General features: G+C 47.6%; 1 protein-coding gene across 5 annotated transcripts in view; it reads right to left on the bottom strand.

Annotated features, from left to right (window-relative positions):
- ZBTB7C (zinc finger and BTB domain containing 7C) overlaps window positions 1-27,217 on the bottom strand; it is a 392,632-nt gene that overhangs the window by 38,879 nt on the left and 326,536 nt on the right. The window contains exon 1 of one of the 5 annotated variants that reach the window (XM_088476549.1): window positions 26,586-26,630. The exons of the other annotated variants lie outside the window; for them this stretch is intronic. The gene's annotated coding sequence lies outside the window, so the exon portion shown is untranslated. Of the gene's footprint in view, window positions 1-26,585; window positions 26,631-27,217 lie in introns of those variants that run through there. 5 annotated transcript variants of the gene reach the window in all.

Here is a 27,217-nt window from a genome sequence, read left to right as displayed (position 1 = left end):
CTTGACTGCGGGAGCATTCGCCATCTACAGATGGCGAATGCTGCTCCTCCAGGCTCACAACCTGCTCCTTCCCTATGGGAAGGAGGTCCAGGTTGTGAAGAGGGATCCTTTCGGATCCCTCCGCCCCTGTCCGGCTCCTTCCGCCGGACGTTGGGGCTCTTGTGCGAATGCGGGACCTGTAGGTCACATATGCGCAGTCCCATCACTGCTCCGAAAGGAGAGGTGAAAAGATTCACTGCACCACATCAGCTATCACCGCGCCAGAGCACTGATCAATTGCTCCGGCAGCCGCGGCGAGTTAGAATGTTGATTATCAGGGTCAGTGATTATGATGACATCACTCTGACATAGTGACAAGAAGTCCACTTTAGAAAGTTCCTTGCCAGTGGGACTTAAGTGCACCATGATCTCAATTCTTCTTGCTGTCATTTATTAAAGGGCAACTACAGACAGTTTATTAGATGTAACCGATACGATGTTCTCGCAGTTACTTTTTATGAACGATTCTGTCGTCTTTTTGAATGTAGCACTTAGGAGGTCATTCGGACCCGCTCGCGAGCAGCAGTACGCTCGCAAGCGGGTCGATGTTCCCCACTGCGCATGCGCACGACGGAGGGAGCTCCGTCGTGTGCATGCGCGAGACCCGGGGAGCGATGGGCTTTCCATCGCTCCGGATCTCGCACCAAAGGGGGCGTGCTGTCGATGTTGATTGACAGCACGCCCCCTTTGTTGGGCGTGCCGGGGATCGTGGCTGCCAGACGGAGGCGTTCCCATGGGAACGCCTACCGTCTGAAACTGGCCCCAATGACATCACTAGAGCCAAAATCACTCCAGGGCTTGTGGCAGGGAGACCCTACCGCAGGGTCTCCGTCGCAAGTCCGATGGTCGCGATGGTCAAGACCATCGCGACCATCTTTTTGGCCGCTCGCATATGCTGTGGGTGGTCAACCACAGCTATACGAGCGGCCAGGAGGCCGCTCCATTTTCATGGAGGAGGGCCCTGATTCAGAGCGAGCGCTCTGGTCAAAGCGTCCGGCTCTGAATCAGGCCCTTAGAGTGCAGTTTAAATTCTTTTCTGAATCCGGAATCCCAGATTAACTTTATTAAGTGAAAAAGAACAATTTGGGTCGTTCGCAGCTCTCCTATCAGAGGGCCTGATTCAGATAAGTACGCTAATTACAATCGCAGCTGCGATCACGCACGCAGCTGCTATGCGAAAATAGACAAATCTCACAGACTCCGGGATATGTATTGAGAGGCCTACTGGGGCCATCGCACATCCAAGTAACTGCGTACATAATACGCAGCCGCCATCGCAGATCATTCCGTAGTCACCCATCTGAATGGCCCTATGGTCATGGCCGCCAAATGGTCCCTGACGGTCAATCACTTTGCAGAGAAATCCTCGCTGCGCGCAGTATCGCTAAGGTACCTTGGCACGTGCGCAGTGCCTCCATATCCGTCTCCCTCGGCGGGCAGCCAGCTGCTATCCCTGATATATCTGACGGCTTTCCCCTTTTCTCACTACTAGGCTACATTCATACAGACAGTGGCTGCGCGGAGAGCCTCATTACGTATATTTCCGTATGCTCCTGCAATTGGCTAAATCTCCTCCGAAAACTCCTGTGTGTACGTAGCCTAAAGCTGGTGTGTTTCAGCCAAAAGGCCGCAGGAAAATAAGAACCACAGTGTGGAAAGCATTTCATTATTACTTGGGAGAAATAATAAATAACCGCAGCAAGTCATCCCCATATTGTAAGAGGAATATGCAGCTTATATGTGCTTTACCCTACGGTATGCAATCCTTATATAATATAGACTTGGTGCAGGCTTTAATATGGCGCTTATTTAATGGTGGATTCTACCTCATTTACTTTATTTTATTGTTTTGTACAATACCATCTATAGCTTTTCCTAATTACTCTGTTGTACCTTTCTGTGCTTTTCAGTTATGTCTATCATCATATTTTTTTGTGCCCTCGGGTGATAGGCTGAGATCCTGGCTACATATGATGCTAGATGTGAGTGCCGTAACCTTAGGCTCATGTATAGATATGCTGGGACCTCAGACTGACGACTACATGTGAGTGCGTAAATGTTACACTCCCGGCCAGATGTGAATGCCGGAACCTCAGACTCCTGGCTAGATGTGAGTGCCGAAAACCTCAGACTCCTGGCTAGATGTGAGTGCCGGAACCTCAGACTCCTGGCTAGATGTGAGTGCCAGAACCTCAGACTCCTGGGTACATGTGAGTGTCGGAACTTTAGTCTTCCAGCTATATGTGAGTGCACAAACTTTAGGCTCCTGGATAGATGTGAATGCAAGGACCTCAGACTCCCAACTACATGTGAGTATGGAAACAATACAGTCCCATCCAGATGTGAGTGCCGGAACCTCAGACTCCTGGCTACATTGAATTCCGGAACCTCAGGCTCCTGGCTAGATGTGAGTGCTGGAACCTCAGACTCCTAGCTACAGTGAATGCCGAAACCTCCGACTTCTAGCTAGATGTGAGTGCTTGAACCTCAGACTCCTGGCTACATGTGAGTGCTGGAACCTTAGGCTCCTGGCCACATGTAAGTGCAGGAACCTCAGACTCCTGGCTACATGTGAGTGCTGGAACCTTAGGCTCCTGGCCACATGTAAGTGCAGGAACCTCAGACTCCTGGCTACATGTAAGTGCAGGAACCTCAGACTCCTGGCTACATGTGAGTGCTGGAACCTTAGGCTCCTGGCTACATGTAAGTGCAGGAACCTCAGACTCCTGGCTACATGTGAGTGCTGGAACCTTAGGCTCCTGGCTACATGTAAGTGCAGGAACCTCAGATTCCTGGCTACATGTGAGTGCTGGAACCTTAGGCTACTGGCTACATGTAAGTGCAGGAACCTCAGACTCCTGGCTACATGTGAGTGCTGGAACCTTAGACTCCTGGCTACATGTAAGTGCAGGAACCTCAGACTCCTGGCTACATGTGAGTGCTGGAACCTTAGGCTCCTGGCTACATGTAAGTGCAGGAACCTCAGATTCCTGGCTACATGTGAGTGCTGGAACCTTAGGCTACTGGCTACATGTAAGTGCAGGAACCTCAGACTCCTGGCTACATGTGAGTGCTGGAACCTTAGACTCCTGGCTACATGTAAGTGCAGGAACCTCAGACTCCTGGCTACATGTAAGTGCAGGAACCTCAGACTCCTGGCTACATGTGAGTGCTGGAACCTTAGGCTCCTGGCTACATGTAAGTGCAGGAACTTTAGGCTCCTGGCTAGAAGTGAGTCCTGGAACCTTAGGCTCCCAGATAGATGTGAGTGCCGGAACCTCAGACTCCCGACTACATTGTGAGTGCAGGAACTTTAGGCTTGCGGCTAGATGTGAGTGCTGGAAACTTACACTCCTGGCTATGTAGGAGAGCCCGAACCCCAGACTGATGGAATGTACTGTAAGTACTATTATTGGGGATAGAAGCCATTAAGTGCCTGATTCTGAGTCAGACACAGATGATTTACTACAAACTGAGTCGCCCATTTGCAGTGTCCCAGGACAGCGGTTTACATCGCAGAGAATCTTAAGATGCCGCCATTGGACGCCTGGCGCCAGCCCTATGGCAGGTACAGGTTTTACATCCGAGTATAGCCTCCTGTGTGAGCGGTGCAGCGGCTTTGGAGGCTGCCACTTTCATCGATATGCCCGTGTCTGCTCAGCCACCCCACGTTACTTCCCAGGTACACCCAACTAAAATCCAAGGGCCCTGCGCCAATAATCTGTACTGCGTCTCTGAGCGGCAGCAACCGTGACGCATGCGCTGTGCAACTCAGATACATGCACAGACTTACAATATAGCCCGTTTGCATGCGACATCGCCATTCCATATGTGTCATCTCTTCTATGCATTGCCTCTTCCGCCCAGCGCCACCTACAGTGCAGATGGCTGTCTCGCCTGGTACCTTCATGGGCAGGATGAATTCTATGAACCTAAGTTGCTGCATCAACCCTGTACTATGTTCATGAATTCTGTAAAGCGTCTTCTGTCCTTTTGGAGAAAATCACTGTTTAAATAAAATTATTATTTATTATTATTATTATTATTTAATTATTATGGACTTGACAGGACAAATAACAGGGGTCAAGGTAGGACATTAGCTGGAATCACTGGTTCTTCCCCAGATGTGTATATGGGGGTCCCAGTGTTTAAATTAACTCCTTGCAGTCCACCCTTGGAGGCCCCCCGTTCTGCTTCCACACACATTACTTGTTTCCATTCACGGTTACATGACTTTTTTCGGGCTACACCCACCCTGCGGAATACCCTCCCACACGCAATAAGACTTTCCTCTAGTCTCCAAACATTCAAGCGTTCAGTAAAAACACACCTCATCAGACAAGCCTATCAGATTCCAGAACTGCCCACATAACCTTCATAGCTTCCCCATCTAATTGCATTCCTTCTTAGAGGTACATTTACTAAAGTGAGAGTTTTTAGAAGTGAGTTTTAAAAGTGATGTTGCCCATAGCAACCAATCAGATTCTACTTAACATTTAACTAGCACCTTCTAGAAGATAATAGCTAGAATCTGATTGGTTGCTATGGGCAACATCACTTTTAAAACTCACTTCTAAAAACTCTCACTTTAGAATTTACCCCTTTGTGTTACCTCCTGTATGTGGCTGCTGCTTGGAACATCCCTCTCTTATTTTGTGTGCATAGCACAGTGCTACTGTCTGGAATATGTCGCTTTTACAGAAACACAGGATTCTCCGGAGAAAGGGAACGTCTGTGTCCTCTGACAGGGGTGCATCCCAATTTCCTCCTTGTCTGCTGAGCTGTAAGTATCTGTCTACATGTGTTTTGCATTGCAGGTCCCCTGGCCTCTTGCGCTGTGATCTAATATCAGCCTTTAAGTTGCACAGTGGAATTTTACATGCTGCGATAGCTTCCTCTTTCCTCATGGAAGATCAATGCAAAAACAGGGACCTTGTCGCTATCTCTGCCCACCTCCCACACACCCAGAAGGCAACTCCACAATGATTAGCTTGTGGGAGCAGGAAGCCCAGGGCCATGGGAAAAAGAGACTTGTGTTCTCATATCACACGCCAGCTGCTGGGGCGGCTACCTACATCCTACAGCCACTCAGGACCACTAAGTCTGGACAGTTAACCCTACAGGGGCTGCGTTGGTCTTCCCAGTGTGCTGGCGGACCAGCACTGTGTTCTTCCTGAGGAAAATTACAGATACAACTTCCCTGCAAGCTGGGGCAATGTAGGAGTGAGGTTTCTGCAACAGAAGCTCTGCAGTTGCTGGAGAAACTCACCCACCTGCCACTTATCCTGGAAGTGGGTTAAAGAGCTGATTTGTACGTCAAAAGTGCTGAAAGGAAACTGGATTCTAACTTTGTGAAAACACAACTGGAATGTGATCATTTATTGCAGCGGTGTCATTGTGCGGGGCGTACTAAGCATCGCAACCGCTAAGCGGTACATCTCGCCTCTCTTCGGGTACATGCTGCGAGGAAAATCTTAAAGGACAGCTATCCCGATAAGAGCTGCCCTGTGTGTGCCCTAGGACAGGGACTTCTGTGTTTAACACCGAGAAGTCCCTCTGGCGCCCTTTTGTGCATGCGCAGAAAGACGCAGCCCGTGGGGGGAGATGGGAGGAGACTGATTGGATCCCTTTCAGGGGATCCGCCCCCAAAAATAGCCCATAGGCTTCTATTGGATAATGCCACCTGAAGATGGCGTTACCCATCGGGACGAAGCACCGGAACACATCGCATAACGATGCTTTGTACATATGGAAAATACGGTAAACCCCTCGAAAACCCCTTAAAGGGTATATTTACTAAAATGGTTGCAAGTGATCCATATTCCATAACAACCAGTCAATAATTTGCATTAATGAGTCAATAAATTGATTTAAAAAAATGACTTTGGTTAAGGGGTCTTTTTTTTAAATTATTTTCCCCCTTGGATAGCCAGATTGGCAAGGGTCCCAGACATAGAAACAGCCCAGGATACGCCAAGAGAGAAACAAGAAACGCATTTCACCCCACCACACATTTCACCCCACCACACATTTCACCCCACCACACATTTCACCCCACCACACATTTCACCCCACCACGCATTTCACCCCACCACACATTTCACCCTACCACGCATTTCACCCCCACCACACATTTCACCCTACCACGCATTTCACCACACCACGCATTTCACCCTACCCTTAGATAAGTACATCCCTTCTTCATTTCATTTCAGTATTTTTTGGAGCTGAGAGCATTTGCCCACTGTGGGGTCTCCTGCAGTCATCACTGTGGGGTCTCCTGCAGTCATCACTGTGGGGTCTCCTGCTGCCATCACTGTAGGGTCTACTGCTGTCATTTCAGTGCTGACGCCGTCAGCGCTAAAGTGATAGTGGATGTAGCTAGATAAGGGGCAGATGACACAGCCAGATAGTGGGCTTCAGTCGCACATATCCACGAGGTGTAATTAGGGTTGGACGGCCAGGGCTGGGGCGCAGGTAACACAAGCTGAAGACGGGGAGCACTATCGCCCAGAGGAAAAAATATTGTGTAGCATAGAAGGAAGAATAAAAAGAAAGAAATGAGGGCTGTGATATGTGTTTGAACAATAAAAGCACAATTTTCAGTATATATATATATATATATATATATTTATTTTTTATTCTATCACCCAGGTTTTAAAGCAACTTCTGTATTACCCACAATACAGATGGTAAGTTGTGTCTTTTGGGGTGGAGGAGTTATTAGGGATAAATGGAGATTAAATAGTATTGCAGAATTCCGGAGTATCACTGCAGGTAATGGGTCAGCAGGGCAGTATAATCAATGTAGGGACATGTGTATACAAATGACAACACTTACCTGTAACAATGTCAATTACTATAAATATATCATATTATTCTTATTACAATCCTTACTGTCATTGCATGTCTTTTCCTACTGTTCGTTTAATCCACGATTCCAACGGGATGCAGTCAGGAAGCCGACGGACGAAATGCCGACCGCCGGCTTCCCGACTGTCTAATCCCAGCATAGGACTAATGACAGGCATCGAAATCCCGACGCCTGTCATTTTACCTACGCCGGGAGCCCGACGTCCGGCATACCGAATGAAGGTAAGCTGGGCGCCGGGTGCGGATAGCCGCGGGGGGGAAGGGTTAGGTTAGGGGCTCCCGGGGGGGACTTAGGGTTAACACAGTGGGGCTGATTCAGAGCCGCTTGCAAGCGCACAGTGCTCGCAAGTGGCTCGATGTTCCCCCACTGCGCATGTGCCACCTCCGGCGTGTGCATGCGCGAGCCCCAGTGAGCGACTGAAGCTCGCTAGAAGACGGGGCGGCTGTCGATGGTGAGTGACAGCTCGCCCCGTTTTGTAGGTGGGGAGGGGGGGTGGCTGCACAAACGCAGACGTCTGTGGGCGGCCCTACTGACATCACTAGTGATGTCAGTAGTGGACTTCCTGCTCTATTAGAGCAGGAAGTCCACTCGGGCTTGCGGGAGCCGAGACCCTACCACAGGGTCTCGTCGCAAGCCCGATGGTCACGATAATCGCGACGGACTCCAGGCCACTCGCACAAGCTGTGGGTGGTCACCCACAGCTTTGCGAGCAGCATGGAGAAAAAAAACAAGCGAGAGCTGCCTGATGTTGTCTCATTGCAGGCGCGCCCTGTATACACGACTCAGGCCCCTGACACTGCGACTTATTAGTATGGCAGCTCTGTATTAATACTGTAACTCCATGAGATTACAGCCATAGGCACTACAGCCGTAGGTATAGGAGTGAGGACATCTTCAGGACCCTTCTATACGGGTCTTGGGCGGCATGCACTATCTCTGCTATGACTACCGGTGTAACTCTCCACCATGTCCTGCTTCGTACTGTCCTGTGATTCCATATGCTGTCCACTTCCATGCAACTCTATGTTACCATATTGTAGCTACTACAGGAAGTCTTTGTAAATAGTCTCAGCACTATTGGATGCTGCAGGTGTTGTTGTTATTAAATATCTTCTTTAAAGTTCCAGGAGGAGATGTATCAATCCTTGGAGAAAGATAAAGCTGAGACGTTGCCTAAATCAATCGATTAGCTTCTAAGAGCCGTATTCAATTAGAGCGCACCCGTGATACTTTTTCGCTTCCCCGGACTTTCCGCCTACTTCACCTGTTTTGCAGGCGGAAAAGTATCGCGCGCGTGCCCGCTTTACCCCGTATTCAATTTGAAAGTATGCGAAAACGGCACCCGGCGAAACTGAAACAGGCGGAAAGTACTGTCAGATTTGGGGAAATCAGCCTGACACCCCCTAAAAGATGCATGGACATGGGGGATCACTATGGGTACCCCCGAATAGCCCTGCTGAATTTATTTGGGGTTTTTAAACGGGCTTAATAGATGCCTTTTTGCGTTTCTGTATAAGTGGTGCAGAATAGTATTTAGCAAGTTTTTTTGTTTAAAACAACTTATCCCAGCAAATTTGGGGTACTTGAAAATGGGGGTCAGCATATTTTAAAGTTGCTAAAGTGAAGTTGAAAAAATCGTGAAAAATCCACCTGCCGCAAGCACCTGCAATCAAAAAAACACTTGGGGCATACTTGGTCAAGTTCGCTAGTTTTTAACTTTATACCCCTTTAACTTTATTTCTCTCCAAGACTTGATACATCTCTCCCCATAATCATGCGAGTTGCCCGACTGGACTGTAGGATATATGCAGCTGAAATTTCCTCACCCTGATTTAATTTTCCCCCAAGAAGCTCCCATACCTCTGTATTAGGAGTATGTGACACAACAAAAAAATTAATCTGCAAAACATCTGCAAATAAGTCCATGCATTGTAATGGTAAGAGTGACGCTGTTTAGGTGTGTCCCAAATAAAAAGACAAATATAATGTGTGCATGCAGTTCTTCCCCAATGAGGTCCCACCGTGTTGCCAGGCAGGCAGGGTGAGGTGATTGATTAAGCAGTGCCAAGTTACAATGAGGGGTGTAGTCCACCCTCAGGAAAGGAAAGACTGCTTGTCTTGGACCAGTCTTCTTAGAGAGGGCGGCATCCGGGCCTGGGGCCAACGTGTGCATGACTCCGTGCACTATCTTTGACAAGAAAATCAGTACGAGCCCACAGGGAAGATCTGTGAGAGTTGCCCTTTGAAGCTTGAGCTGTGCAGAGTGGGGAATACTCACTGGCTGACCAGTTAGGGGGGCTCAAGATGCCCAGCACGTTGCAGGGGCAATTAGGGAAGAAATTACAGAAAGGTCAGAAGCACTGAATATATAAACGTCAGAAATATACTGTACATAGTTTATATGTATAGGTTATTATCTTTTTTTTGCAGAAGTCACTGTTACGTTATTGATATCAGTTATTTATATAGTGCATACATATTACGCAGCACTTTACAGAGAATATTTCAGATACTCACATCAGTCTCTGACCCAGTGTAAATTACAATCTATATTCCCTACCACATGCACACACACCAGGCTTGCCTACCCTCCCAAATATCGGATGGCGCTCCAGACCCCTCGGAAAGGCAGGCAAGCCTCCCGGCTGCTGCCTGCTCCCCCCCCTCTCCCCTAGACTACTAATAGAAACCCCTGCGCTGAATTGCGTCATCGTGGATCGCGATCGTGCTGTCACGTCCCATGGCCCCGCCCCCAATACGGAGTCATTGCCCGGTCACATTCCCCCGCTGTATGCAGGCATTCGGCTCCTTCCCGGAAAGAGGGAGCTGAATGCCGGCAAGTATGACACCCCCCCAAGCGCGCGTGTGCTAGGATTACTGTTCAGGTTCATTGTTTCCCTTCTTTTCTCCATAACCCCGTCACCTACTCCCACAGCCCTCCTTTCTTTATGTATTCTTTTATTTAAAGATGCAAAAAGATAAAACAGACACAACAAAGACATTTTGAAAATACACAGTATACAAACGCATCTATATTTGAAATATTAATAAACAAAACAGATACAAGGACAAAGACAGACGGGGAGGGGGAGTGACGGGAAAAGAGGGCATCCTAGGTCTCCATCAAACTATACAAATCCCAAAATTAAGTCAATGTGGGGCTGTACTAAGGACCTCATTCAGAGCCGGACGCTATTTGCGCTCGCTCGTTCAGGAAAAAGGGGGTGGCTATTCAAATGAACCGTTCGCTCTTTGCGGTCTGTTCACGCATCTAGGTCTGACCGAGCGAACAAAACATGCGATCGTTTTTTTAAAACTACGCCCCCTGGCCGCTCGCATCCTACGTCATGTCCGCTATTTATTAGATTAATCGAGTACATCGACCAGTGTATGAACTGCTCGCTATTCTTGTGGTTGGTTTTTCCTACCACAATCTTGCGAGCAGTTCTGACTATAAAAATAACCCAGTGACGTGGTCAATGACGCTGCTGTATTAATTATGCACACCCTTAAAACGCCTGTTTTGACCTTTAGGCACGCCTGCGTTCGGATCTCCACTCCCCGTTTTCAAGCGCCTTCCCCTGTTACCACCCACATACACCTCCTCCTGTCACTCAAAATAGCAGGCATTCGCTATTTAGCGAACAAACGATTTCTGACCACACTGACTGTTTCGCGCATGCGTATTACGATCCGTACGCATGCGCAGTTGTGCAAACATCGCTCGGAACGAACGAGCGGCCGCTTACGAGCGGCTCTGAATCAGGCCCTAAGTTAGATCAGGCCATTAAGGCCTTCACAGCCGTCATTTTTATCTTTCTGAGCTGAGATAATCCTTTCCACTTATAAAGCTCCAACATCACTTATACTTCAATACTTGAAGAACAGTATTTCACATGTAAGGGACTAGAATGATATGGCGTCAGCAGCACATAGTATTTCAGGAATGTCATCTCCTGTGTCCATATGTTAGCAAGGCTGAAGTAGAAAAGGCTGAGTAGCCAATCCGAGCATCCAAACCTTATAACAACACAAGTAGCGGTATCAGTAATGATATGAGACACCTGTCACATCGAAGCAGGCAAGTCTCTATGTGACAAGATGCACAATCAGCAAACTTCCAGTATTTAAACATTTTAATATTAAATATAAGTTGTTCCTAGTTACTACTATGGCTCCCGGTTTTATCGCTTTTTTTCTAATATTAGTGTAAATCAGAGTAAACAATCTTTTATTTTTACTGTTAAGTGGAATGTACATGCATTTCTGTATGTAGGCACTAGGGGGCGGAATCGTGCCTAATCATTTGGTAGTTTAAGAACATCATACTCTTATATAACATAGTGGCTAGTACTGGATAATAGTTTTATTTTTTTTATCGTCTGCCATAGTTTGAACTGAAGTGAATACAGTAGAAGAGTAAGACCAGTTTAGACACTGAACTAGGGGCCTGATTCAGACCCGGACGCTATTTGCGTCCGCTCGCTGGCTAAAAGGGGCCGGCTATTTAAATCACGTGCGTCGCATAAAGCCGCCCACTAAGTAATAACGAGCGGCCGCACTATGCGCTCGCACCTGTATAAAGACGCCCCTTTGCCACTCGCAACACACGTCATCTCCGCCAGTTGTAGGATTAATCGGGAACATCGAGAGCCATCGGAGCTGCTCGCAGCGCTTGTGGTAGCCTTTTCCTACCACAACATCGGAGCTGCTCGCAAGATTGTGGTAGCAAAAACCAACCACAAGAATAGCGAGCAGTTCATACCCTGGTCGATGTACTCGATTAATCTAATAAATAGCGGACATGACGTAGGATGCGAGCGGCCAGGGGGCGTAGTTTCCCAAAAAACGACTGCAAGTTTTGTTCGCTCGTTCAGACCTAGAGGCGTGAACAGACCGCAAAGAGCGAACGGTTTATTTGAATAGCCACCCCTATTTTCTGGACGAGCGAGCGCTAATTGCGTCCGGCTCTGAATCAGGCCCTAAATTCGAGTGAGGCTAAAAGTTTCACCCATGTTTGAGCTCGATCACACTTACATGGCTGCTCAAATGTATTATTTAAAATAAATAAATAAAAACACCCTACAATGTAATGATCTCAGCTGGAACAGGCAACACGTCATCATTTATTTTAACGTCCTATAATTCGCTTTTACTGCCAGGGGAGATAAAGTGAAGAGAGATAAAGTACCAACCAATCGGCTTTTAACTGTCATTTTTCAATTAGGACCTGATTGGTTGGTACTTTGTTGCCATCCGCTTTATCTCTCTCCAGTGGCTTAGTGCATCTCCCCCCCAATTCTGTTCCACGAATTCTTCTCCCGCAGTTATTATACCGGCCCGGAAATCACCGCTGTACTGAGAACAAGGACAAGGCCCTGACACCAGGCACATTTATATCACATTTCCCCTGGACAATTACAGGATCTTTACTCCTAAGAACGGCAGAATTTACAAAACCGAAAACTTTAACTTACTGCAAAATATGTAGATGCGCATTTATTTTAGTTTAGTTTTGTGTAAATACGTCTCTTTGTCCATAAGTGTGCGCCCATAGTCTATTTCCCGTAACTGTCCCCATAAAATGTGTAGAAAGCATGTGGCCTATTTATCCGTATGGGGATGCGGTCAGGATACCGGCGGGCGCTATCCCGTCCGCCGATATCCCAACACTCGCATCCCGACATGGGACTAAAGAAATCCCGGTGCCTAAATCCCGACACCCGGCATACCAAACGAAGGAAAGCCGGTTGTCTTAGCGTCTAGGGAGGGTTAGCTTTAGGGATCCCCGGGGGGACTTAGGGCTAGGCACCCCCCGGGAGGGTTAGAGTAGGGGAAGGGGGGTTAGGCACCACTAGGGGGCGTTAGGGTTAGGCACCCCCTCCCCGAGACAGTTAGGTTTAGGGTATGGGGAGGGGGGGTTAGGTTTAGACACTAATGGATGGAGGTTAGGCACTAGGGGGAGAGGTTAGGGTTAGGCACCCCTAAGGGAGGGTTGGGGGGGGGGGGGGAGGGTCAGAGTACTCACCTGCTGCAGTCAGGATTTCGACCCGTCGGGCTGCAGCTGTAGGTAGTTGATCCGACGGCTAAACATACCGATTCCATCATGTATTGGCCGGTGAGAAATACTTGCTGTTGATTTTTTGGGCTATTTCACCAAAAGAAGTTTTGCAGGGGCAGCTGAGCAAAGCCGCGATACTGGTTTGTGGCAGTTAAGACTACTCGTGCGGCCTTGCCGGTCAGCCCACGTCCCCTCTGTGCATGTGTGACCCGGCTTGACAAGCTCGCACAGGCGTACTGCGCTGGAAGCTCGGACCTGGACGTCAATTTGTAAAATGCCGCCAAAAAAAAATAATTAAAAATAGAGATAAAATAAACAAATGCGCAAACATAGAAAATATTTTTTTTTATTTATCAAAGGTAAAAAGTTTAGTAGCAAAGCATTTTTTCTCCTTTGCTACACTCTGATATCGCCATCGCCATCCTGCGATCGTGATGTTGATCGGAGGACAGCTTTGCTACATAGGCCGCCTCGTTCAAAGCAATTCGTGGAGACCTCTAGCGACGGAGACCACCTGCTATACTTAAAATGGTAAAAAAAGAAACAAAAAAATATATATTTTTTTAATAAATTCTTTATATAAGGTCTATAAAATAGGGGCATGACATGACTAAATTATATATCCTCTGCAGGAGTGATTTCTTGAAGCTTTGTAAATTAACCTGAGTTATTTTAACAACATTTCCTATTATAACAACTCGGCACATGGTAAGATTCTCCCATTGTTATATTATTGCAGGGAGCCTAGAGTATGTCTTCCAAAAACACAGTAAATCAGGATAGACAACCAAAAGGAAGATAGTAATGAATGGAAGACAGTTATTGATTTCCCAAAAAAACAGTCAAGCCAATCCCGGCTGTGCCATTGTCTGTAACTAAAGCCATCTATATTTTCTTCAGCCAAAACCCAATGTTGCTATTATTCTGCTGCAGAAGCCTCATTAAAAGAATAAAACAAAGAATTGTCTCACTTATATCGCTTAAATAATACTAAGATACTCCGCAAGCATTTTAATTATTTTTCTGTTGCTCGATGCATTAAATAAAAAAAGTCGCTTATACGCTACTGTGCAGCATTACCGATTGTTTTGCAGCGACTTTATTGCAACAATGTTAAATAAATAAACAAATAGTAATCTGCCCCCCTGACAAATTCCATGTTGGTGAATGGGTAAGGGAGAGGGGAGCTCCGGCAACCATCTTTTCAAACTCCATCTCACATGTAGATAGGTTAGAAACTTTTTTATAAGTTTTATGCTCATGTTTGATAATGTTGCAAAACATTCTAAACCATATTACTTACTTAGGGATGTTAATAAACAAATGCGAGAAAAATTTTTTTTCAAAAAGATCTGTCGCCTTTCAGTGGCCAATAGGGACTACAGCATCAGACCCCCACATAAAAATAGGCCAATCATCATCTGCGCATGATGATGACCTGACCCTTGGGTCTATGGGCCTGATTCAGCAAGGAATGCAGTTGCTTATAATGCACGCAATCGGTCAATTTCTTGCGTACCGCGCATGCATCGCAGTCGGCGTGCGCGAACTAGCCACTGCAATCAGGACAGAGATTGCAGAGGATACGCAGTCCCATGGCAGAGTGATTGACAGGAAGTGCCGTTTGTGGGTGGTGACGGGGTTGGGCGAACGTTGGCGTGCATAAATTAGCCGCTGCGATACCAGATGTCGCCTGCGGCCTCATAGCATGCGCTGAAGTGAGCAATTCCTGAGTAAGGTCTGGGCTCTGTTACTCGATGTTACCGATTGTTTCTCTATGTTGGCCAAGTATACGGATGTGAGTAATTGGAAGTAAGCGTCCTTATGTCAGAATGCAGACATTTACATGTCACCGCTGATATTAGCAGCTGCGCTGTGTGTGTATAAGCAGAATAGCGATCCCTAGTGAATCAGGCCCTATGTACTAAGCTTTGGAGGGAGATAAAGTGGAGAGAGATAAAGGGCCTGATTCAGAGCCGCTCGTAAGCGGCCGCTCGTTCGCTCCGAGCGATGTTTGCCCAACTGCGCATGCGTACGGATCGTAATACGCATGCGCGAACCAGTCAGTGCGGCCGAAAATCGTTTGTTCGCTATATAGCGAGTGCCTGCTATTTTGAGTGACATGAGGAGGCGTATGTGGGTGGTAACAGGGGAAGGTGCTTGAAAACGGGGAGTGGAGATCCGAACGCAGGCGTGCTTAAAGGTCAAAACGGGCGTTTTAAAGGTGTGCATAATTGATACAGCAGCGTCATTGACCACGTCACTGGGTTATTTTATAGCGAGAACTGCTCGCAAGATTGTGGTAGCAAAAACCAACCACAAGAATAGCGAGCAGCTCATACCCTGGTCGATGTACTCGATTAATCTAATAAATAGCGGACATGACGTAGGATGCGAGCGGCCAGGGGGCGTATTTTTTAAAAAAACAACCGCAAGTTTTGTTCGCTCGTTCAGACATAGAGGCGTGAACAGACCGCAAAGAGCGAACGGTTCATTTGAATAGCCACCCCTATTTTCTGAACGAGCAAGCGCAAATAGCGTCCGGCTCTGAATCAGGCCCAAAGTGCCAATCAGTCAGCTCCTAACTGTCAGTTACAGGCAGTGTTTGAAAAATCACAGGACCTGATTGGTTGGTACTTTATCTCCATCCACTTTCTCTCTCTCCAAGGCTTAGTACATTGGCCCTCATTCAGAGCCGCTCGCTAGCGGCCGTACGCATGCGCAGATGTGCGAACATCGCGCGAACCAGTCAGTGAGCCGAAATTCGTTTGTACGCTATATAGCGAGTGCCTGCTATTTTGAGTGACAGAATGAGGCGTATGTGGGTGGTAACAGGGGAAGGTGCTTGTAAACGGGGGAGTGGAATTCGAACGCAGGCGTGCTTAAAGGTCAAAACGGGCGTTTTAAGGGAGTGCATAATTAATACAGCAGCGTCATTGACCACGTCACTGGGTTATTTTATAGCCAGAACTGCTCGCAAGATTGTGGTAGCAAAAACCAACCACAAGAATAGCGAGCAGTTCATACGCTGGTCGATGTACTCGATTAATCTAATAAATAGCGGACATGACGTAGGATGCGAGCGGCCAGGGGGCGTAGTTTCCCAAAAAACGACTGCAAGTTTTGTTCGCTCGTTCAGACCTAGAGGCGTGAACAGACCGCAAAGAGCGAACGGTTTATTTGAATAGCCACCCCTATTTTCTGGACGAGCGAGCGCTAATTGCGTCCGGCTCTGAATCAGGCCCTAAATTCGAGTGAGGCTAAAAGTTTCACCCATGTTTGAGCTCGATCACACTTACATGGCTGCTCAAATGTATTATTTAAAATAAATAAATAAAAACACCCTACAATGTAATGATCTCAGCTGGAACAGGCAACACGTCATCATTTATTTTAACGTCCTATAATTCGCTTTTACTGCCAGGGGAGATAAAGTGAAGAGAGATAAAGTACCAACCAATCGGCTTTTAACTGTCATTTTTCAATTAGGACCTGATTGGTTGGTACTTTGTTGCCATCCGCTTTATCTCTCTCCAGTGGCTTAGTGCATCTCCCCCCCAATTCTGTTCCACGAATTCTTCTCCCGCAGTTATTATACCGGCCCGGAAATCACCGCTGTACTGAGAACAAGGACAAGGCCCTGACACCAGGCACATTTATATCACATTTCCCCTGGACAATTACAGGATCTTTACTCCTAAGAACGGCAGAATTTACAAAACCGAAAACTTTAACTTACTGCAAAATATGTAGATGCGCATTTATTTTAGTTTAGTTTTGTGTAAATACGTCTCTTTGTCCATAAGTGTGCGCCCATAGTCTATTTCCCGTAACTGTCCCCATAAAATGTGTAGAAAGCATGTGGCCTATTTATCCGTATGGGGATGCGGTCAGGATACCGGCGGGCGCTATCCCGTCCGCCGATATCCCAACACTCGCATCCCGACATGGGACTAAAGAAATCCCGGTGCCTAAATCCCGACACCCGGCATACCAAACGAAGGAAAGCCGGTTGTCTTAGCGTCTAGGGAGGGTTAGCTTTAGGGATCCCCGGGGGGACTTAGGGCTAGGCACCCCCCGGGAGGGTTAGAGTAGGGGAAGGGGGGTTAGGCACCACTAGGGGGCGTTAGGGTTAGGCACCCCCTCCCCGAGACAGTTAGGTTTAGGGTATGGGGAGGGGGGGTTAGGTTTAGACACTAATGGATGGAGGTTAGGCACTAGGGGGAGAGGTTAGGGTTAGGCACCCCTAAGGGAGGGTTGGGGGGGGGGGGGGAGGGTCAGAGTACTCACCTGCTGCAGTCAGGATTTCGACCCGTCGGGCTGCAGCTGTAGGTAGTTGATCCGACGGCTAAACATACCGATTCCATCATGTATTGGCCGGTGAGAAATACTTGCTGTTGATTTTTTGGGCTATTTCACCAAAAGAAGTTTTGCAGGGGCAGCTGAGCAAAGCCGCGATACTGGTTTGTGGCAGTTAAGACTACTCGTGCGGCCTTGCCGGTCAGCCCACGTCCCCTCTGTGCATGTGTGACCCGGCTTGACAAGCTCGCACAGGCGTACTGCGCTGGAAGCTCGGACCTGGACGTCAATTTGTAAAATGCCGCCAAAAAAAAATAATTAAAAATAGAGATAAAATAAACAAATGCGCAAACATAGAAAATATTTTTTTTTATTTATCAAAGGTAAAAAGTTTAGTAGCAAAGCATTTTTTCTCCTTTGCTACACTCTGATATCGCCATCGCCATCCTGCGATCGTGATGTTGATCGGAGGACAGCTTTGCTACATAGGCCGCCTCGTTCAAAGCAATTCGTGGAGACCTCTAGCGACGGAGACCACCTGCTATACTTAAAATGGTAAAAAAAGAAACAAAAAAATATATATTTTTTTAATAAATTCTTTATATAAGGTCTATAAAATAGGGGCATGACATGACTAAATTATATATCCTCTGCAGGAGTGATTTCTTGAAGCTTTGTAAATTAACCTGAGTTATTTTAACAACATTTCCTATTATAACAACTCGGCACATGGTAAGATTCTCCCATTGTTATATTATTGCAGGGAGCCTAGAGTATGTCTTCCAAAAACACAGTAAATCAGGATAGACAACCAAAAGGAAGATAGTAATGAATGGAAGACAGTTATTGATTTCCCAAAAAAACAGTCAAGCCAATCCCGGCTGTGCCATTGTCTGTAACTAAAGCCATCTATATTTTCTTCAGCCAAAACCCAATGTTGCTATTATTCTGCTGCAGAAGCCTCATTAAAAGAATAAAACAAAGAATTGTCTCACTTATATCGCTTAAATAATACTAAGATACTCCGCAAGCATTTTAATTATTTTTCTGTTGCTCGATGCATTAAATAAAAAAAGTCGCTTATACGCTACTGTGCAGCATTACCGATTGTTTTGCAGCGACTTTATTGCAACAATGTTAAATAAATAAACAAATAGTAATCTGCCCCCCTGACAAATTCCATGTTGGTGAATGGGTAAGGGAGAGGGGAGCTCCGGCAACCATCTTTTCAAACTCCATCTCACATGTAGATAGGTTAGAAACTTTTTTATAAGTTTTATGCTCATGTTTGATAATGTTGCAAAACATTCTAAACCATATTACTTACTTAGGGATGTTAATAAACAAATGCGAGAAAAATTTTTTTTCAAAAAGATCTGTCGCCTTTCAGTGGCCAATAGGGACTACAGCATCAGACCCCCACATAAAAATAGGCCAATCATCATCTGCGCATGATGATGACCTGACCCTTGGGTCTATGGGCCTGATTCAGCAAGGAATGCAGTTGCTTATAATGCACGCAATCGGTCAATTTCTTGCGTACCGCGCATGCATCGCAGTCGGCGTGCGCGAACTAGCCACTGCAATCAGGACAGAGATTGCAGAGGATACGCAGTCCCATGGCAGAGTGATTGACAGGAAGTGCCGTTTGTGGGTGGTGACGGGGTTGGGCGAACGTTGGCGTGCATAAATTAGCCGCTGCGATACCAGATGTCGCCTGCGGCCTCATAGCATGCGCTGAAGTGAGCAATTCCTGAGTAAGGTCTGGGCTCTGTTACTCGATGTTACCGATTGTTTCTCTATGTTGGCCAAGTATACGGATGTGAGTAATTGGAAGTAAGCGTCCTTATGTCAGAATGCAGACATTTACATGTCACCGCTGATATTAGCAGCTGCGCTGTGTGTGTATAAGCAGAATAGCGATCCCTAGTGAATCAGGCCCTATGTACTAAGCTTTGGAGGGAGATAAAGTGGAGAGAGATAAAGGGCCTGATTCAGAGCCGCTCGTAAGCGGCCGCTCGTTCGCTCCGAGCGATGTTTGCCCAACTGCGCATGCGTACGGATCGTAATACGCATGCGCGAACCAGTCAGTGCGGCCGAAAATCGTTTGTTCGCTATATAGCGAGTGCCTGCTATTTTGAGTGACATGAGGAGGCGTATGTGGGTGGTAACAGGGGAAGGTGCTTGAAAACGGGGAGTGGAGATCCGAACGCAGGCGTGCTTAAAGGTCAAAACGGGCGTTTTAAAGGTGTGCATAATTGATACAGCAGCGTCATTGACCACGTCACTGGGTTATTTTATAGCGAGAACTGCTCGCAAGATTGTGGTAGCAAAAACCAACCACAAGAATAGCGAGCAGCTCATACCCTGGTCGATGTACTCGATTAATCTAATAAATAGCGGACATGACGTAGGATGCGAGCGGCCAGGGGGCGTATTTTTTAAAAAAACAACCGCAAGTTTTGTTCGCTCGTTCAGACATAGAGGCGTGAACAGACCGCAAAGAGCGAACGGTTCATTTGAATAGCCACCCCTATTTTCTGAACGAGCAAGCGCAAATAGCGTCCGGCTCTGAATCAGGCCCAAAGTGCCAATCAGTCAGCTCCTAACTGTCAGTTACAGGCAGTGTTTGAAAAATCACAGGACCTGATTGGTTGGTACTTTATCTCCATCCACTTTCTCTCTCTCCAAGGCTTAGTACATTGGCCCTCATTCAGAGCCGCTCGCTAGCGGCCGTACGCATGCGCAGATGTGCGAACATCGCGCGAACCAGTCAGTGAGCCGAAATTCGTTTGTACGCTATATAGCGAGTGCCTGCTATTTTGAGTGACAGAATGAGGCGTATGTGGGTGGTAACAGGGGAAGGTGCTTGTAAACGGGGGAGTGGAATTCGAACGCAGGCGTGCTTAAAGGTCAAAACGGGCGTTTTAAGGGAGTGCATAATTAATACAGCAGCGTCATTGACCACGTCACTGGGTTATTTTATAGCCAGAACTGCTCGCAAGATTGTGGTAGCAAAAACCAACCACAAGAATAGCGAGCAGTTCATACGCTGGTCGATGTACTCGATTAATCTAATAAATAGCGGACATGACGTATGGTGCGAGCGGCCAGGGGGCGTTTTTAACAAATAAACGAGCGTATGTTTTGCACGCTCGTTCAGACTTAGAGGTGTGAACAGACTGCAATTTGCGAACGGATCATTTGAATAGCCACCCCTTGTTTTTGAACGAACGACCGCAAATAGCGAACGGCTCTGAATCAGGCCCATAGACCCTTAGTGAGGCATAGGGGCTGCTAGTGTAGAGGAATCCACGTCCACAAGGCAGTGGCCACACCCACTCAGTGCTGGCCACACCCACACAGCACTGGTCACACCCACACAGCACTGGTCACACCCACACAGCACTGGCCACACCCACACAGCACTAGCCAAACCTCCGCTTCTCACAATGGGACTTTGGGCCTGATTCAGACCCACTCGTGAGCGGCTGTCCGCTCGCAAGTGGGTCGATGTTATGCACTGAGCATGCGCACGACGGAGGGAGCTCCGTCGTGCGCATGCGCCAGACGCGACGAGCGAAGGAAAGTCCTTCGCTCGTTGTGTCTGATCAAAGGGGGCGTGCTGTCGATGTTGACTGACAGCACGCCCCCTTTGGTGGGCGTGCCGGGGGCGTTCCCACGGGAACGCCTCCCGTCAGAAGCCGGCCCACTGACATCACTAGTGATGTCAGTGGGAGTGATTTTGGCTCTGATAGAGCCAAAATCACTCCGGAGCTTGCGGTTGAAAACCTCAACCGCAGGCTCCGGCTTGCAGTTTCGATGGTCGCGATGGTCACGACCATCGCGGCCATCAAAATTCACGCTCGTATAGGCTGTGGGTGGTGACCCACAGCTATACGAGCGTCCAGGAGGACGCTCCATTTTCATGGAGGGCGGCCCTCATTCAGAGCGTGCGGCTCTGAATGAGGGTCTTTGTTCCTTTTCAGCCCCAGCCTGACGTGGCCCTTAATCTGGCCCCGAGCGGTCCCGGGAAAAACAAATCTCATGTGATTCCTAAGTAACATCTCTCAGTGATCACTGACCCTTATTGTCCCAGTTTCTGACTATGTATAGGAAGAAGAAACTTACAGATCAATATTTAATTGAGAAGTGGAGCAGTGTCCTGATTTTTTCTGTGTGTGCAGAAAACACTAATTGACAAGGTGCCGCGCCTGCAGCCATTGTCCTGCTTAACCTTGATATATTGTAGATCAATACTGCAATAAAAACATCTCCGTCTCTTCCGAAATCCTATAAGTGCTAAAAAGTTATTGTTTGTTTAATCTTCGGCAGTTTCAGGCTCTGGGGAGATATTTCAACCTCCCAGACACAATCATTTAGCTGATCGCACTCCCACGGTGAAACATCAAATTACAGATATAAACATATTTATTTATCTAATCGTCCAATAGACAAATATATATATAGAGAGAGATATGTATATATACACACACACACAGACAGGTATACTGTATAGCAGGTATGGGAACCTCAGACCCGGAGGCCCTCGGCATCATTTGGTCTGGCCCTCGGAGCTTTTCTCTGCTAGCCTCATCTGGATAGCAGGGGGCCTAGAATGTCACCCTGCAGCCAGAATCTATGCAGCAGTGCCGCCTGGAGGGATCTTAGGACACTTCAGGCGGTCACACCGCTGCCCTTACAGCTCCCTGGAGCATTCTCAGGAGGTCTCGGGTATTGCTGTAATCACTGGCAATTGTGGCTCCGCCCCCATGTGACGTCACACGTAGGGGGGGGCGTAGCCTGCACCGGGCCGGCAAATAATGTTATATATTTCAAAATGGCCATCGGCAGAAAAATGGTTCCCCCACCCCTGCTATATAGAAACACCTGGGTAAAAGGGGAATGCCAACAATATTGAAATCAAAGCCTTCCACAAAGGTTTGGTTCACCTGTTAACTAAATAACATCTTGGCATGGTCATGGGCATGTATAAAGTGCTGGACTACCCAGTTGCCTATAAAAATGCCTCGTCAGGAGTACAGTTTATACTGCTGGGATCAAGCTCCCTGATTTGGTTGTCTGCAGAGCACATAAAGGGGTCAAAATAATTACCCGCACATAACCGATTATCGGGCCCATTTATCAACGAGTTTTATCATATCTAAAGAGTTTTAAAACTCTTTGTGTATGATAATGGTGCACCAGCCAATCAGCTTCTAACTGTCATCTGTTTGAAAAATGACAGTTGGGAACTGATTGGCTGCAGAACCGTTATCATATGCAACAATTTTTAAATCTCCTTGCATATGATTAAACTCTTTGCCTTACGGTACCCCCGGACTCACAGATTTTTTTTGCAGGACACAAGTTGCAGTGTTGGCAACTGTAAAACCGCTGTTGCAAGGACAACTCGAATCCTTCGCGAGTTATTGAATTGACCCCATAAACACCCAGTAGATTAATGATCATGACACTGATGTATGTTATCTATATTTTATGGCTTCGTTCAGTCTACAGATCGGAACCAAGTCCAGCCTTTATTGAATATTCTTGGACAGTGCTCCTAGATAGCGTTCTGCTCCACCAACTCCCAGGAACCGGGTGTGGCTGCCTTGTGGAAGACTAATGGTACCATTATTCCAGACACTGGTAGACACACCACATGGTGACCCACACGCTGCCTCCTTACTCAGCCCAGCACACACTGAGCAGTCTCCTCTCTCTCCCTGCATGATGTGCCGCTGCGGCTGCTCTTATATACAGAGAACAGCGGTAGCGGACAGGTGATAAGGGTTATGGAGGGGTTCGTTATACTGTTACACATACTCAGGGCCGGCTAAAGGCATGTTCGACCAGTGTGGTCGATCAGGGGCACCACCCCATAGAGGGTGCACCCCTCCTAACTATTCCTGATTTCAGTGGGACAGCCCCGTTTTTCGGGTACTGTCCAGCTGTTCCACCCACAGTTTGGAGGTTGGGCACCTCCACCGCCGAAGCTGTGCTGAGGTGCCGGCCCCGAAGAAGAGAAATGGATGCCGCGCGGAAGAGGGCTGGAGGCAGCCCAGCTACTGACATAGTGCTGGGCTAGCCCCCAGCCTGACGTTAACGGGAGGCGTGCCATACATGCCCTCAAATAACGTCATTTTCGCATAAGTCCCATCCTGCGCAGGGCGTTCTGCACATACTACTCTCCCGGAAGTTGTAAGAGACTCACGATTTTTTGGGTAGCCTCTACACCCCTGAAAGTGTAGGCAATGGGAAATGTGCGGACACAAGCATCGCGGACTTTTCTGTAGGGACGGCGCCTATTGACGGCTACAGTCTGTCCACGCCCCCCAAAGCTGAGAGCAGCGCTCCTCTCCGGGCTGCTCCCGGAGGAAACTTGTGGAAAGTCGGTAAGTATGGTTTTACGTGTCATTTACGCATGTTTTATGTAACAGATCCACAGACCATTTGCTGCAACTCACTGATATACCCAGGCACACACTAGTATGGGAACGTCAATTCCTCAAGCTCAGAAAACTGAATTGCTCCACTAGATTGGCGCCTGCTAACGCAAACCGCGGCAAGATAGATACATAATTGTGGTCATCAGTAATAGGAATGAATAGGCCCTTGGAGAGATAAAAAAAGTCTGAAAGCATCTGATATAGTGAAATAGCCGCAAAACTGCATTTATTTTGTCTCATATTTCTTTAATATGTGCAGACATTAAGGGCCTGATTCAGAGCCGCTCGCTCAGACAGAGCGCTCGCTCTGAATCAGGGCCGGGCTTTTTTTTTTTTGGAGTGGCCTCTTGGCAGCTCGCATAGCTGTGGGTGACCACCTACAGCTATTGCGAGCGGCCATGATGATGGTCGCGATGGTCAAGACTATCGCGACCGTCTCGTGGCCGCAAGCCCCAGAGAGATTTCGGCTCTAACAGAGCCGGAATCTCTCCGCTGACATCACTCGTGATGTAGGTGGGGCCGCCCCGAAACGTCAGGCGTTCTCATGGGAACGCCTCTGTTTGGGCAGCCAACCCCCCGGCCTGCCCACCAAAGGGGGCAAGCTGTCACTCAACATCGACAGCTCGCCCCCTTTGGTGCGAGACCCGGAGCGACGGATTGCCCGTCGCTAGCCGGGTCTCGCGCATGCTACCAAAACAAAAGAACCTCATTGCTATTAGTAACATACAAACAGGAAATTGGGTCTGATTAGTAACTGAGCGATTATCGGCAATCTGCACATGCGTCCAGATACATTACCGTAGTCACGCACAGCGCCTATTTACTCGCAGTGTGATGGACAGCCAGAGCGCTTGTGGGAGGGGTAACGGGGAGTAGCGGCAAAGAAGGCAGGAATGTCGCAAACCATTCGGGGGGCGTGTCACACCCTGCGACTGCGATCCAAGAAATATGGGTCTGGCATCTGAGTTTCTGCGGCCGTTCTCGCTCCGGGCTCCAATTATCGAATGATCTGTGATCGATGCCGGGTCTTTGCACGCAGGCGCCTGGATTTGTAAAGCCGCAGTTGGGCGGCTCAATACAGCTCTTGGTGTCTGCAACATTTGCATATTTGCACATAGCAGCTGCCCACGTAGACGCAGTGCCGCCATCAGAGTCAGACCCATTGGGGTCTATTTACTAAGCTATGTTAGGAGATTAAAGTGAACGGTTATAAGGTACCAGCCAAACAGCTCCTAACTGCCATTTTTCAAACACAGCCTGTGACATGGCAGTTAGGAACTGATTGGCTGGTACCTTATCACCGTTCACTTTATCTCCTAACACAGTTTAGTAAATAGACCCCATTGTCTCTTAATTGTAAATTGAATCATTAGAAATGCAGCCACTTTACAGTAATTAGTCATTTATTTAGCGGTCAGTCAATGTCTGGTTAAATGTCACAAAACAATTGTAATCAATATCCCCAACAATACATCAGTTCAACAGAAGAAGGAATAAACTGTATCTACCTGGGATAACTGCAATGTAAACATTGTATCAAATGCAGAACTTCGATTTTAAATGCTCTTATTACATTATTAGCGTTTATCCCAGTAAGTGGCACAGTCAGCGCCCGAGGTCTCATCCCTGCAAATCAATATCTCTGAAACAAACCCCTTTTATTCATTCTTTTGGGGTTTTATTGCTGCCCGCTCTCTGCCTTGACTGGAGGGCGCTGCAAGTACAGCAGCACCGGTATTAAATGCCAAGAGGAGGAGGAGGAGGCTGCAGAGAGACAGGCAGAGGCAGGAGGAACTGGAGGGCAGAGATTAACCCAACTCCTGCCATGCAGAGTAGCATGATACGTCTGCCAGTATTGGCCAATATCAACATGAATAAAAGGCAATAGAACAGGTAAGCACTATAGTACTTAGCTACCTAGAACCTCCAGGACATTCAGACAGAAGGCGTTTCACTACGGAACGCAACTGCGAATGCAATAGTGATTACGCACGCAGTTCAACTGCGCTAGTATGCTAATCCATTGCCGTCGCAGCACTACACAAGGACGCCCACTTTACCTTACGCACATCCGTAATACTTAGCAAGACTGCAAAACCATCGGTACAATCAGGTACCATCGCAACCTCACGCACACTTGCACCAGCTCTGACCTTACTCAGGAATTGCTAACCTCATCGCACGCTATGAGTCCTCAGGCTGTTCAAACGCTCTGGCAAGTCTGCGTTTTGCCGACCCCCCCCTTCCCCCAGTCACCACCTCCAAACGACACTTTCTGTCAATCACTCTGTGACGGGTCTGCGTAGTCACTGCGATTGCTGTCCTGATCACAGTGGCCGGTGCGCGCAATACGATGCATATAAAGAAAGCAACAATCGCCCGCTTGCGTGCGTATTAGCAACTGCGATCAGGCTGAATCAGGCCCAGAGTGCATAGAGCAGGTGTTGCACTACAAGTCTCAGCAAGCCCGTTTTCTCTTACAGGGTATGCTGCGACTTGAAGTTCCACACTAGCTGAAGGCCTAAAGCCGGCCCATACTCATTGCAAATAAAACAGAAGGACATCTAGACTTTTACTATGTATGTATGTACAGTATGTATGTACAGTATGTATGTACAGTATTAGGATTTTTTTAAAGTTTATTACTTATCTAATCTAACTCCAGCTTTGCAGAATATCGCTCTATTGTTTAAGATACAATAACAGCACCAAAATTGCTATCATTCCTCTCCTGCACTTCCAGAGGGATTTAGTTCCTGCCTGTCATTTACTACAGGACCCCAGTCTGGCCTGTGCCTCCCACCTAGCAGCAGTGAGTGTGAACACAAATAGACCCAAGATACGGGTAAGTATACGGTACCTTAGTGCCCATGCAGTGCAGCAGCTATTCCCCCCATCTCAGCAGATTGCTTCAGTTTGTGAGCACAGAGTTCAAGCCTCTGCAGTCTGCGATATGTAATCCAAATGCAGGGAACTGACGAGACACCCAGTCCCTTGGGGTTAGACTGTGCTCCAGACAAGTCTGAGATTTTGGCTCAGTCTCATCACACCACCTACTAAACAACCCCAGTGCCCTACCTCCCACCACCCAACAACATCAGCACGTCAGATCTGAAGGTAAAGACCAACCCTTGTGTCTTCCCTCTGTACATGGAATCCAGGCCAAGAGTGTGAATGTAAACCTGCTCTAATAGCCACACCCAAGATAATATTCCAGCAACCCACAGCCAAACCCCTGCCTTCCCTGCTGCAAAAACCCTGCTGATTGTACGCTATGCCCACTGCCATTTAACCCTTCCCTGCCCGCTGAGGACTCAGGAAATTGATGCCACAGACGGCAAGTGCCAGCGTGTCCTGCCACAGGTGTAAGCAACCTGCAGCTCTCTAATCGTAGAACTACAAGACCCAGCGCAGCCTGGCAGAGCATTCCGCAACTTGTAATCCTACAAAAGATGGATATTCCAAGGATGCTTAAGTTAGGCCTCTGTTGTG

This window comes from Taudactylus pleione, unplaced genomic scaffold (assembly GCF_031769625.1).
Source record: "Taudactylus pleione unplaced genomic scaffold, aTauple2 ptg000189l, whole genome shotgun sequence".
NCBI lineage: Eukaryota > Metazoa > Chordata > Amphibia > Anura > Myobatrachidae > Taudactylus > Taudactylus pleione.
This window is presented reverse-complemented; position numbering and strand designations above follow the sequence as displayed.